This window comes from Callithrix jacchus, chromosome 4, assembly GCF_049354715.1.
Source record: "Callithrix jacchus isolate 240 chromosome 4, calJac240_pri, whole genome shotgun sequence".
NCBI lineage: Eukaryota > Metazoa > Chordata > Mammalia > Primates > Cebidae > Callithrix > Callithrix jacchus.
The window spans coordinates 60,257,888-60,271,262 of NC_133505.1; the positions used below are offsets into that span (position 1 = coordinate 60,257,888).

The 13,375-nt window shown below is 39.1% G+C and overlaps 1 protein-coding gene across 3 annotated transcripts in view; it reads right to left on the reverse strand.

Moving 5' to 3' along the window:
* Positions 1–13,375, reverse strand: part of PKHD1 (PKHD1 ciliary IPT domain containing fibrocystin/polyductin) — a 515,189-nt gene that overhangs the window by 354,544 nt on the left and 147,270 nt on the right. The window lies entirely within an intron of this gene.

The following is a 13,375-nucleotide window of genomic DNA, read 5'->3' on the forward strand; positions in this document are numbered from 1 at the left end:
CTTTTGTTAACAGATGCTAATTTCCTTGAGATATTGCTCTGCCCATTGACTACTGCTGAGTGGGACTATCAAGCAAGACATCTTATCCTACTATGGCCAGAGTCACATACTCAGGCATTAAGAGAAATATGGAGCAAAGGGGAAGAGAGGTAGGAAACGTTTAGATCTCAGTTCCAGTGGTGGCATTCTAAAGAGCCTGAGAAGAACACCTGCTTCTGAGACACCCACCTGCCAATCTCCCTACCTGCCCCACTGTCCCCTACTCACATCAAATGCTTTGATTCCTATGTATTTGTGTTCCTGATTTTTCAGACTGTTTTCCATTGATTACCAGGTTACCCAATGCCTTTCCAATAAATATCATTTTTAAAAGAAAAGTTGAGTTCTCTTAATGGCACATATACCACTTTGTTCTGATGTCCAAATTTTCAGTAACACAACATTAGTTAATAATAGAATTATTTTGTATTGGTATTAAATAATTTAAAAATTAAAAAGATATTTTCATCTTTATAACATGTTTCTTCAAAAGGATTCAGAATATTTACATTTTACATAGAATTTTCTCAATAATGTCAAAATAATTAAAGCATCCCATATGAATAAACATTTTAACTTCAATAAGCTATTAAGCCCATCTTCCTCCTGCGAGTGGTTTACAAAAGCACCAGATTAGACTCTTCAATCCTGTAACAAAGGAGTCAGAGTTGTGTCTTTATATCCGACACACCAGAGGTCCTCTTTTCTAAATCCAACAATAGTTTCCCATCTCCCTCAGAATAGAAGTCAGAGTCCTTATATTGGGCAACAAAAGGTCCCTCATGATTTACTACCCAACCTCCAGTACCTCTCTAATATCATTTTCTAAAACTCACCTGTTCATGCATATGCTCCACACATAATGGCCTGCCTGTTAGTTCTTAAACAGGCCTCAGGGCCTATGCATGAGCTCTTCCCTCTGGAATGTTCTTCTGATATTCCCATGAATAAGAATTCAGAAATATCTAGAATTTTATTGGAATTATCAGAATGTTCTGATAGTCCCATGGCTCGCTCTCCCTTGTTTCTATTCAAATGTTAACTTCTCACCAAGGCCTTCCCTCTCCAGTCTATATAAAATAGCACAACCTAGTCCCTTGCCTAAATGTCTTTTTCTTTATAATACTTGATATCAGGCATATAATATATTTACAGGTTTATTTTCTGTCCTCTCTCCACCAGAATGCATGCTTCCTGAGGGGAATTATCTGTTTTGTTCACTTCTAAATTCTTGATACCTACGAAAGTGGCTGGTTGAAGTTGCCACTCAGTACAATTAACTGTTGAGTGAATGAGTAAGTGAACACATCTTTTTAGAGATTCTGATTTAAGCACCTCTATTTCCTTTATATACAAACACACACATATACTTCCATTTTCTCAGAAATGATGTTGTTCTTACACTTAATCTATAAGCACATACAGTGTGTCTCAATGAGCAAAGTGGGGGCAAAGGATGTAGAGAGAGCAAGGTACCCAAAATCGCTCCAAAGCCAGATTCTATTACAATAAGAGTCTTGGTGAGAGGCAGTGGAGAGCAAAGACTCTTCATCTGCTAAATGTAGCCGTAAATCATGAGTGCCAAGTTATTGAGTTGAGTTTTTGTTGCTTTCCAGAAATTACAGCTGGAAACAGTTAAACATACATGGGAGAAACAAGAGGGAGAGAAGAAAAAGTCAAAAATGACTTTAGTCATCACCATGTAAACCAAAAATAAAATGTTAAGTCCCAGGTTAACTGAATTGACCCCTCCTCTTAGACAAGGGCATTCCAAAGTTAAACTATAAAATTAGTTCAGGCCATGATGGGAAGGGAGTGTCAGACATGCCTCATTATACCCTACTCCCTTTGGAATTCAGACACAACTAACCAGCATTAACATTAGAACAAAGACATTATGACTGACAAAACAGACTCTGCAGCAGTAAGACACCAAATTCCAACCTGACTCTAGTATAGCATCGCATGACAGATAGCAGGTCCTGAATGGCCCTGCAAAGCTGTCTTTTGTGGGGAAAATCTACATTCTATAGAGAATTCCCTTCCCTTTCTGGATCTTTACCCTGATTCAGGAAAGTACTAACTAGGAGTCTGGAACCTTTTTAAGTCTGCTAAGAAACATTTACAATCTATCCTCTCTGAAGCCTGCTACCTGGAGGCTTCATCTGTATAATAAAAACCTTGAGCTCCACAACCACATATCTTAATCCAAACACTCTATTCTGTTGATTCCAGGTCTTTAGATAAGTTAATAAGTTAACTCCACCAACTGCCAATCAGAAAATCTTTGAATCCATCTATGACCTGGAAGCCCCTGCCCCTACTGGTCTCACCTTTCCAGAGCAAACCAATGTGCATCTTATATGTATTGATTGATGTCTTATGCCTCCCTAAAGCATATAAAACAAAGCTATAGCCTTACCACCATGGGCACATGTACTTAGACCTCTTGAGACTGTGCCCCAGGCCATGGCCACTCAAATTTGACTCAGTATTAATCTCTTCAAATATTTTACAGAGTTTGAGTCTTTTCATGGATGATTGTTTACCTCCATCTTAGTGCAGAGATAGTGATCAATAAATGTTTGACTCAATAGTCAAATATGGAGTCCACTTCTTCCCTAATTTCTCATCAGCTTTCCTCAGCTCTCTTCCTCAAACCTTCTTTTCTTCAGTTCTAGAGTCCAAGCCATATGCCATCAGTAACAGTCATGGGCTTATGCTTGGACCAGACTACTTCAAGGGCCCTTTTCTTTCAGCCACAATTTAGAACAACACATCCTGCCTAGGTATCCATTTCTCCAACTGCAAAATGGATATGGTAAGAATTTCACCCTCAGATTAAGGTGAGATTTATTGAAATACTTCTTATAGATCTCTGGTCTAGAGTCTGATACCTATTCAACCTTTAATGCAATGGTCTCTGTGGCTATCATACTTACCATCTTCACTTCCTCCATTATTGCTATGAAACCAACCTTGCAAAGATTCTGACAGTGAGAAAAAATCTAACATGGCTTACTCCATCTTGCTCCTAGCCTCACAGGCTGGCTGACTTCACTAATTCCTAGGTGTAGGCCAAGCTAACCAAGGGAGGAATTTAGTTTATTGTCTAACTTTTAAGCAAGGACAATAATAGCCCTTTCCAAAAATAAACCATCTTTGTAAAACTAAAGAAAGGTCACAAAATTAGGATTATAAAAGGGGCCAATATTCTGCTAAGATGTTTAGCATATTTAAACGATAACCAGCCATTGTTCCAGAGGTCACAAGATTTGCAACTTTTCCAATTATTCCTGTAGATAACATCACTATTGTAGAAACTAAGATTGATCTTTTGAGTTTTTTTAGACTTGTATTTCTGATCACCAGCTGACTTCACTCAAATTCATGACTCAAGACTCAACCCATCCTGTGGCCCTTACCTGTAGACAAGACTCAGCACACGAGGACTGCTTTCCATACCCCTAAGCTTTTATCCCCAACCAAACAATATTCCCCATAGCCTAGTCCCCTGCCCAACAAACTATCCTTGAAAACCCCTAATGGCTGAGCCTTCAGGGAGACTGATTTGGGTAATAATCCCATCCCCCAAGTGGTGTGGATGGCCTTGCATCAATTAAACGCTTTCTTTACTGCATGTAATGCTACAGTCTCGCTGAATTGATTTTGTCTGTGCAGCTGGCAGGACGAACCCACCAGGTGATTAAATCTACAACTTGCCCAATTTCTACAAGTGCCCTACCACCTGAGCACTGTTAGACCATCCACATCTAACATCTCTCTGTTACTGCTCCTTTTGAAATATGTCATGTATACTATTTCATACTCTTAAGGTAAAGCAGCAAGGTCAGTCCACAGGCTCAATGCCAGAGCAGTACCATATTCTTACCAGATTTCCAAAGGATTCCCTACCCATTTTGACTTTAATTTTTCCTTTCATTGTCATTACATAGAAATTCATTAATAATTAAAAATCTCACTGAAAACAAGAAGGAAGAAACGTGACCTGTCCTACAGGTCACATTTTATGTTAACTAAAATTTTTCCCTCACAGACACATGTCATTAACATCCTACATAATTATATTCAACTGTAGAAAATGGATTTGCATGACAGGACTCCCACATTGTAAGTTGTCAGGAAATCTAAACTGACCTTGATGAGAAAGTGGTGAAGGCAGGGAAGGAAATCAAGGGTCCTGTCCTGAATCTACTAATGACCTCTGAATGACCCCCATACAATTGCTGGGCCTCAGATTATTCAGGACCAAAATCTCTGCTATTCAGTGCCTATCAGTGGTCTCTGTTTTCATCCACAAAGTAGAAGGTAGAATCATGGGTTTGCTGAGGTTCCTTCCAACTCTAGAACACTTGATGTCTACATCTTTAAGAAGCAGTCAGATGTGCATGGGACACTAATGGAGGCATGAGGCTCATGTTTTCCTGACACCGCCTGTGCTGCAGTAATCACTGAGTTTCACTTGAGCAAAGTATGAGATGCACGGTCAGGAATTCGAATAGACTACAGGGAAAACAAGAAAGCTGCTGTTTATTCAGCACTTACCATGTGCCAAAATCTGTAGATATGTCTGAAATGACCTTCAAAACCAGTCTATGAGACAAAGATCACATTCTTTATTTTATGAAGCAGAATGTTGCTAAGAGGCCTTTATACCTATTCCAGCCCAGAATAGGCAGAACCAAGCATTAGAACCCAGGACCACCCAACCAAAAGGCTCAGATCCTATCCATTTCTACAAACCTTCCTTGGTAGCTTTCAATTAATTAGGGTTGTTCTCAGAGTTACATTTAAGGAAAAACATGTGTGAACCTAAGAAAGTTTGCCTATGGCTTGTTTATACATGATTTATTTTAATTTTGTTAATGAAGATATACCTTGCCTTATTCCAAAAAGGATTTGAAACAGATTACAAGGATTAGTGGTAAAATGTATAAACCTGGGCTTGGTCCCTTTTACCATGAAGAAAAATATTAAATACACTGCAATAAATTGGTAGAAATTTTGAAACATCATTTGCTGACAGGAACTAATAATGATGCTAATGAAGGGAGAAGAACTCATACCAAAGAAAATGAATTATTTGTGTTGTCAGGAGTGTGATAAACTGGACTAATTAATTAATATGAACATCATTAACTCCTGCTAAAAAGCATGCCCACACTGCTTTATTAGTGGGAAATATAAGAAAATCTAGGTACATTTAGAAGGAAGTTTGATGAGGACTTCAGCTATTTTTGCCTGAAATAATTAGATAAACAAATAATACCTTCTTTGTGTGAAAGAATATAAAGTTTATTCTTCATCTCTGTGCCAAGGCACCTAGATTTTCATCCTCATACTTTATTAGGTTAAAATAAATATACAATGGGCTGCTTTGAAGGATAGTTACTTGAGTGTGGGAGGACTTTATTCTGTACTTTATAGAGCTTGACCCCATTTCTAAATGCTGAAATAAAGAGCAGGGCCGAAATCAGCCTTTGGCTGTGACCCTTAAATTGCTTGGCATGACTTTCATGAAAGCTGACTATGTCCCACAAGTAACCTTGGGTAATTTTATAAAAATCAATCAACCATCATTATTGTTACTTCCCTCTAAAATAAATAAATGAACACAACTTTTTACATGTAATCACCTCTTTCCATTAAACCTCTCTTTTGTTTCTTTTAAAGGGAAGTAAAAGAGACTTTTAGCAGCTAGCTAATGTTTGCAAAGTACATCAAAACCTACTTTTGGCTAACCCAACAATTAGTCATCCTCTGTAATAACCACAAAATAATTTGTTGGTTTTTTTTTTTTAAGAAAACAAATACACAGTTCTATTTTCCCCCATTACAAAAAAAAAAAAAAAAAAGTATAAACATTTTACCATAGAGTACTACTCTTCAAAAGAGTGGCTATACTCACCATCTTCAATTCTTTTTCATCATCGACTTTTGAACCCCTCCTGGTCAGGCCCTTACCTGACCACCCTGCAAAACTATTCCTGTCAAGGCAACAGATGGCAACCACATTGGTGAATCTAAGGCTCAATGCTCAGTCCTTACCCTTCCTGAGTGACCAGCAGCATTTGACACACTTAGTCACTCCGTTCCTAAAACTCCCTCTCCTCACTTGCCCAGCCCCTTCCTTTTTCTTTCTTTCATTTTCTCATTTCTATTTTAAAAATCCAATATTTCTACCCTTCTATCAAATGTCGTGTGCTATAGTCTATACATTGTATTGAATCTCTAAAGAAAACCTCATAAGATGCTAGTAACTCATAAAAGAACTGAAGAATAAACTCTTCTATTTAGAACCTCTGTCTTTCCTTTACCTGATATGTATTTTCATGTCTTCTTTTTTTTTTTTTTTTTTTTTGAGATGGAGTCTTGCTCTGTCACCAGGCTGGAGTGCAGTGGCGCAATCTTGGCTCACTGCAACCTCTGCCTCCTGGGTTCAAGCGATTCTTCCACCTCAGCCTCCCAAGTAGCTGGGACCACAGGCACGTGCCAAATTCCCGGCTAATTTTTTTGTGTTTTTAGTAGAGACAGGATTTCACTGTGTTGGCCAGGATGGTCTCGATCTCTTGACCTTGTGATCCGCCTGCCTCAGCCTCCCAAAGTGCTGGGATTATAGGAGTGAGCCACCATGCCCGGCCTCATGTCATTTTTAGCAAATCCTAAGAAAGCTCCCTATTGACTCAATGACAGTGAGCACATGGGATTTTTCTAATTAAGTAAGTTGTGTGCAAACCCACCTGGTTCTCCTCTTATTTCTTAGGCATCCCCTTCTCAGCCTCTTCTGTCTGATTCCTCCTGATCATCCCAATCCCTGACACTTGGTGAGTCCCAAGCCACAGCTCTCTAAACACATTTCTTTTTTTTTTTTTTTAATTTTTTATTGGATTTTAGGTTTTGGGGTACATGAGCAGAGCATGCAAGACAGTTGCGTAGGTACACACATGGCAGTGTGCTTTGCTTTTCTTCTCCCCTTCACCCACATTTGGCATTTCTCCCAGGCTATCCCTCCCCACCTCCCCCTCCCACTGACCCTCCCCTTTTCCCCCCAATAGACCCCAGTGTTTAGTACTCCCCTTTCTGTGTCCATGTGTTCTCATTTTTCATCACCCGCCTATGAGTGAGAATATGCGGTGTTTCATTTTCTGTTCTTGTGTCAGTTTGCTGAGGATGATGTTCTCCAGATTCATCCATGTCCCTACAAATGACACAAACTCATCATTTCTGATTGCTGCATAATATTCCATGGTGTACATGTGCCACATTTTTCCAGTCCAGTCTATTATCAATGGGCATTTGGGTTGATTCCAGGTCTTTGCTATTGTAAACAGTGCTGCAATGAACATTCGTGTACATGTGTCCTTATAGTAGAACGATTTATAGTCTTTTGGATATATACCCAGTAATGGGATTGCTGGGTCAAATGGAATTTCTATTTCTAAGGCCTTGAGGAATCGCCACACTGTCTTCCACAATGGTTGAACTAATTTACACTCCCACCAACAGTGTAAAAGTGTTCCTTTTCCTCCACATCCTCTCCAGCATCTGTTGTCTCCAGATTTTTTAATGATCGCCATTCTAACTGGCGTGAGATGGTATCTCAATGTGGTTTTGATTTGCATCTCTCTGATGACCAGTGACGATGAGCATTTTTTCATATGATTGTTGACCTCATATAGGTCTTCTTTCATAAAGTGTCTGTTCATATCCTTTGCCCACTTTTGAATGGGCTTGTTTGTTTTTTTCCTGTAAATCTGTTTGAGTTCTTTGTAGATTCTGGATATCAGCCCTTTGTCAGATGGGTAGACTGCGAAAATTTTTTCCCATTCTGTTGGTTGCTGATCCACTCTAGTGACTGTTTCTTTTGCCGTGCAGAAGAACACTTTTCTTATCAGTCTCTGTAGACCATGCCAGTTGTCTCATCTTGCATTAAGATTTTAATCACCATTGCATGCTAATTGTCAATGACTCCCAAATTTATATCTCCAAGCCTGTGCCTTCAGCTCAAGATTCACATACCCAACTACCTACTCAACATCTCTACTTGGATGTCTCATACTTTCTCAACTATGCATATCCATGAACCCCTTGTCTTGCCCCACAGATCTTCCCTCAGTCCTTCCCATTTCCATGGATGGTAACTTCATCCTTGAAATTGCTAAGTCTGAAAACCATGGAGTTAAATTTCATTGTCTCCCATTGCATAATCAATACTTCAGAAAATTTTATGCATTTCACCTTCAAAACATCCCCTATAACCCAACCATTTACCACCTCCACATCTACTTCTGCTGTCGAAGTCACTCTCATCTTACCCATGGATTATTGTAACAGCATCTAAACTCAGCTCCCTGTTTCTGCCCTTATCCTCTACCTCAGGGTCAATTCCCAAAACAACACTCAGTGTTGTCATAGCTTCTTTCAGGTAAACCATATCATGTTACCACTCTGCCAAAATTCTTCATTAGATCCCAACACACTTAGAGTCAAAGCCTATCAAACACTACAGGGTTGGTTCTCTCTGGCCTGATCTGCCTCTGCTCTCCCACTTGTTTCAATACTCCTGAAATGGTGACCTTTTTGTTGTCTTGCATCACAACCTTTGCTCTCACTGTGTGCAAATATTCCCAGCCACCACCTCCAATGTGTATTCCCTATCCACCTCTCCTGCTGCATTTTTCTCCACAATACGAAACAAATTTAACAAAAAATATAATTTTCTTATTTTGTTTATTGACTGTTTTCCTTCTAGAAGTAAACACCATGAAAGCAAGATTTTGGCCTGTTTTGTTCACTGTTCACTGGACCAGTGCCTAGTACATGGAGAATGTGGTAAATGATCACTCGATACTTGTTGAAGATGAGGAGTTGAAATTAGCAATGCAAATGAGGTCTCCCAGGGAGCACATGGAGAGTAAGAACAGAAGAAAGATTAGGCAGGTAGGGGTAGGGAAACAACTATCAACCATCAACATTTAAAGGCTAGAATAAGGAAAGGAAGTAGCAAGATTCTTGAGGGTGGATCAAAGAATTAGGTGAATTTGAAGAATCAGAAGGTTGTAGAGACACAGGCTCATGGAAGAGCCTTAAGAACTGTGAGAGAGGTAGATGAGTGTGTCAAACCCTTAATGCCATTTTTAGGAGAATCCAGAGAGAAAGGGTGCACAGCCAGCATGTGCTAGGTTGGGAAGTGAATGTCAGGTGATAAAATAACCCCAGAGAGAGTGATTCTATTTTTAAATAGAGGAAACATGAGAGATAAACAGAGGCAAGACCAGGGAGGGATCTGAGAACCCCAACTCATTAGATCAATCTGTATCACCAAGCTAGATAATTCATTAACTCAAAGCTTGAACTACCTAAATTTTGAGATGTAAACTATCTTATTAACTTGCCTACATTGATTAACCTTCATTTGCCATTTTTTCTTTAAAAATGTAGCAGCCTATCACTTCTTACCTCTCAATTGTTAAATAGTCAGATGGATAGTTGGGGAAGCCTATGGAATTCCCTTTCCCTGGAGAATTATAGACAATCATCCATTCAAGATGGACAGATCCTGCTCTGCCTGGGTAAGGAGAGTTGGCTGAGTGATCTCAGCAGAGTTGGGTATATCCCTTTACTTAACTGCACTGTGGTATTCTGGGGGTGGGAGCCAGGAGAAGGTGAGGAAGAGGAGGAGAGAGGAGCATTTAGAGAAAGCGTCCACAGCCCAAAGAAACCTGCACTGTGACAGGGATGCACACAGCTTCCTTTGTTGGCAAGATCCGGATTAGACTTGTGTCTGATCCACTGGAGCAGAGCCTGGGAAGCCTTCGAGGTGGGCTTGTCCCCGGCCAGAGAGGCGGAAAATCAATTTGGCTGGCAAACGAGAGCCCCCAAGAGCTTAGTCCACGCTCCATAATCCTATCCACTAGCAGCTCAGGAAATAGATGCCTGAGCCCTCACATATTCATGGGGGATGTGAGGCATAAATCAGTCTTTAAGGATTGGGGGCAAAGGGAATGGACTCTCTGGCTGGCTACTAATTAATCAAGCACAGAACACCTAAACCTAGCAATCTGGGATGGAGACACACACACAGAGAAGCAGAGGCTGCTGCTGCTGCTGTTTCTCCCATTTTTCAAAATTTCAATTAAAATAGATATCAGAAGAAATTTTCCCCTTTAGCTGATACTGCTTATGCATCCCCTGTTCTTCCTTTAATTAAAAAACATGCTTATTGCAATACTTGCCAGAATCACTTTAACGGTATTTTAATTGTAATGTCTCTGCCTGATTAAAAAAAGAAAATATGAACTAGAAAGTGTTTGCATAAATGTTCACAGGATGCAGGAAAAGAATCAGACACCTCCCTCAGAATGGATGTTACATATTAATTCCTTAATTAGCCTGGTACTGCAGTCAAATGGGCAGTATAGAGAAAAAAATATATATATACATATATATTTTTATGTATATATATATTTATGTAAATATGTATATATATGTAAATATATATATAAAATAAAACAACTGACTCAAAGCCACAAACAATAGCAGTTGGGAAAAACCATTTTCATCAGCACAGATTTCTCTGGCAGGATAGAGACCCGTGTATCCAACTAAAAATGCTATGCTCAAGATAATCCCATTCAATGTGGCCAGCCAAGTTTCCACTGTTCTTTGCAAAAAGTCTCACTGCCTTTGGGAGAGGCGTAGTTGGACCAGGCTAATTGGCTTCTAGTCCGGACAATTCTCTAGGGTTCCCTTTATTGTTTTAAGCTAGCAGTTCTCAAACTTGAACATGCATCAGAGTCACTTGGATGTCTCAAAACACAGACTAATGGACTTTATTCCTAGAGCAGGTTTACTGTGGAGCCTCCAAATTTATAGTTTGTGTAAGTTTCCAGGTAATGCCAATGCTGCTGATTGGGGGCCACATTTTGAGAATCACTACTATCAGCAAATTAAGCAATTGCTCTAGGTGTCCGCAGGCTGGTGATGTTGGGTATCATCTGAAACAGGCTGAGAAAATACAAGCCTGGAATTATAGATTAGTTCCCTTAGTCACTCAACCAACATTTACCATTAGTTTCAAGCCCCTCTGCTATGTACTGAAATAAAAATGTAAAATATAGTCTCCAGTTCCTGACGGACACGGTGAAGTCGAATTGCTCCTCCAGGTGAATGGAAATGTGCTGTTTTTAGTGAATTGTCCCACTTTACAGATGACTATAAGAAAAGATAAAGGATATGACTCAACTCCTTACTTTTTCTATAAAACACGAAACTCATTAAGGTAACCTCATAATTGAATTAACTCTGTGCTAATTGCAAAGTGTAAACATATCTGTGGAAGTGAAACTAAACAGAAATATTTAAAGGAACTCAAACACTGAGATATAAATAAATGCCTTTGTTATTATAGCTACTGTTATAAATTACTACCTAACTAACCCTTGATTTCCTATCTCCAGAAAACCATGACTTATTTTATCAACAAAGCTGCTGGCATTTAAGTTCTCAAGGCCTTCAGCTGTTCCATGGCTTTCTAAAAAGTCACTTAAAATCACTGGAAGAAAGCCATTTCTAAGGAGAAACAGAAAAGACCAAAAAAAATCATCTTTTCCCCAAAGTCTATACCAAGCATGTAAAAATCCCCCTAGCCGCCAAGTTCATTCAGATAATCTTCCTCTTTCTCTTTATCAAAATTCAATTAGCACTGACCCAATCCCATTTTTGACCAGCCTGCAATTTGATGCACTTTTCTAAGCAATCTGTTTTATCAGAAGGTTCCAAATATAATTATTCTCTGCATATTATACAAATGATTTGGCTATAGCATAATACTATTCGACATAAAAGCTAACAATACTTTTCTAATAGTATTTATTAATTTAAAAAATGAGAATACCATACTTCCTACCTTTACCTGACCCCAGCAATACTGTATAGAAACTATAATAATGAAATGCTCAGTCGCCAACATATTTTTATCTGCACAAGAATCCCCAATACAAAAGAATTTCAGATTTCTAGCTCCACCTCCAGTCTGGATGAATAGGATATAGGGATCACTAATGAACAAATGAGATAGACAGGTAAAGACAGACCAAGTCCTGCATGACCCTATAAGCCATATTAAGTTTGGACTTGAACTTAGCAGGCTAATGCAAAGCCAATGAAAGGTTTTAAGTAAGGAAGCTTGAAACATTTATCTTTCATTACTGAAAATATTATAGCTTCTGTGCTAGGAAGGGACTGGTCCCTTTCAGTAGCATTTTTCATGTTACAATATCCAAGTTGTCAAGACATAAAACTGTAAATTGTTTAATATCTATCTATCTGTCTGTGTGCCCATCTATTGAAAGCATGTCCTTTCTCATAGCAATGGCTTATCTTTCATTTAAGGCTAATCAAGTGTGTCTGGGACTGTTCTCTGGAGGTAAATAATGTAAGTCATTGTCTGACTGGAAAAATAAGGGGTCTCAGAGCCAAGTGTCCCCCACATTAAAAAGCCTTTGTCTCTGATCTCCTGATACACAAATAGTAAATGAAATTGGTTACTGTCTGGACTAATCCACTAACATTTGAGGGTACCAGGAAGGACTCTAATTATAGGGAAATTCACAACAAACATGAATCTGCCTCTTTAGGTCAGAAACTCATTTATTAGCTTATTCATTCAGCTATTATTTGAGTACCTGTTGCATGCCTGGAGATAAAATGGTGCTGGCAATACAAAGGTGAGCAAAAACAGATCCGGCTCCTGCTTTCTTCAGCTTACAGCCTAGACCTTTATAAGTAAGCCTCGAAAAAGGTAGATGGAAGAGAACATATACCTTGATATTTTATTAACATAAAAGAATTAACATAAAAGTAATTCAAGTTTTTAACTAATTAAAAATTCTATCAGTAATCCACTTAGCCTTGAATATGAGCAAAGTCTCCCTCCCATAAAATAAGTAACACCTACTTGTCACCAAGAAAAGCCTAGCACATAAAGACACCCAAGAGTTAAGAGTGGACTTCAAAAAGCTCGGGCTAGTTCTGATGCTAGCTTCTTCATCAGGCTTCCCTTCTGGGTGATGGCACAGAGCAGCCCCTTAGGGAGTACTATGCCCACCAAAAATGGGAAGAAAATTTACTAATTCCTATACTGCTCTTCCTCCACAGGGTTGCACACACAAATGACATTAACATCCAGTAGAGGTTTATACAAGACATCTTCTCCCTACACGGGGAAGGGAATCACCATTATTTCCATTTTGTGCACTGATTTGAGGACCAGAGCCTTACCCAAAACCGTAAAAGGGTCTGTGACTGCCTCAAA